At 41.1% G+C, this 1,471-nt stretch overlaps 1 long non-coding RNA gene across 1 annotated transcript; it reads left to right on the top strand.

Annotated features, from left to right (window-relative positions):
* The first annotated feature begins 568 nt into the window (after positions 1 to 568).
* Positions 569 to 1,232, top strand: LOC149515794 (uncharacterized). The gene is made up of 2 exons (XR_016326007.1): positions 569 to 799; positions 884 to 1,232. It is a non-coding gene; the product is annotated as an uncharacterized LOC149515794 (long non-coding RNA).
* The last annotated feature ends 239 nt before the right edge of the window (positions 1,233 to 1,471 follow it).

The following is a 1,471-nucleotide window of genomic DNA, read 5'->3' as shown; positions in this document are numbered from 1 at the left end:
GAATTATTTTTTAGAAAAAAAATATTTTTTATTCCCTCCAACATCTAGGCAGGGAAAATAACAAAAATTAATTTTTTTTAAGCATTTTAATATATTTTTAATTATTATTTGTTTTTAATTTTATTATTATAAAAATAATTAAACATTTATTCTAACAAATTTATAAATTTATCACGTAAAAATATATTTAAAAATAACAAAATAATAATAAAAAATATTAGAAAATTCAAAAAAAAAAAATTTTTTTTACCTGAACCGGACCGGTCAACGGTCCGGTCAACGCTGGTCAGGGCGGTCCGACCGGTTCGGCGGTTCGGGCGGTCTGGGCGGTTCGATCCGGTTCACTGGCGGTTCGACTTGGTTTGGGCGGTTCGGTACCGGTCCAGTCAGACCGGTCAGAGGCTGAAGAAGAAACGGGTCGCGGGTCAGGCACGCGGACCCCGGGTCGGGTCGCGGGTTGACGCGCGGATCCTCTGGATCAAAACGACGTCGTTTTGAGGCTTTAATGAAACGACGTCGTTTTGATTTTGGCTGTTTATATAAAAAGGTCAGAAAATTTTTTTTGGTTAGTTGGGTTGGTTTTCAGAAAAAAAAAGGGAGAGAGGGAAGAGAGAGAGAGCAGGGGAGAGGGATGCCGTCCGGCCGCCGCGTGGTCGCCGGCCGCCTCACCGGCCGCCGTGGGGGCCGTCGCCGACGGTGGTCAGAAATTTGAAAAGGGGACAGGAGGTTCTGTTCAGCCTCCTGATCCCAGATCCGTTGTCCGTTCTGCCAAAAGCAACCCCGATCGGCGTAGATCGAGGTTCAAAGTTTCGGTTTTTCTTCTCTCTCTCTTTTTTTTTTTTTTGTTGAAATACTAACGATTTTTCCTTTTTTGCTTTTGCAGGTGGCTTTTTGGCGCTGGGTTCCTCGCCGAATAGGCGAGGACTGTGTTTTTTGTTTTCTGTTTCTGTTGTGTTTTTTTTTTGTTTCTGTTTTTTTTGTTTTTTTTTTTCTTTTGAACGAGGTTGAGGATCTCCTCCTTTTTTTACCTCTGTTCTGTCGATTTTTTTCGGGTTTAAAAGGGAATTGGTATGAGGTGGGTAGCAGGTGGCTAGTAGGGTGGCTAGGAGAGTTGGTTGGGGGCTGGTCGGGTGGCTGCCAGGGGGCGGCAGCGGCGCCGCACCAACCCCCCTGTTTTTTTGACTTTGTCTTTTATTTTATTATTTTATAATTTTTTCTGCTTCTTTTTTTAATTTTTAATTTTTTTATTTATTATTATAAATATTAATATATATATATATATATAAAAAATGGTAGTAGACCCGGACAAAACCGGTGTCTACAGTGATGGAAATATTCATTTCTATGGAGATGTAAATACAAACTGTGGTGCCTTGTGCTAGTTCAGTAATGTCTCCATTCTTTTAGTCCTATGGGATTATGCAAAGGGAGATGGGCTTGTGATAGAACGAGAGGATGGTTTACAAGGACA

The sequence above is a fragment of the Durio zibethinus genome, chromosome 12 (genome assembly GCF_047325235.1).
Source record: "Durio zibethinus cultivar Kanyao isolate XHJ-2024 chromosome 12, ASM4732523v1, whole genome shotgun sequence".
NCBI lineage: Eukaryota > Viridiplantae > Streptophyta > Magnoliopsida > Malvales > Malvaceae > Durio > Durio zibethinus.
Note: the sequence above shows the minus strand (reverse complement) of the source record. Positions and strands in the feature narration are given on the sequence as shown.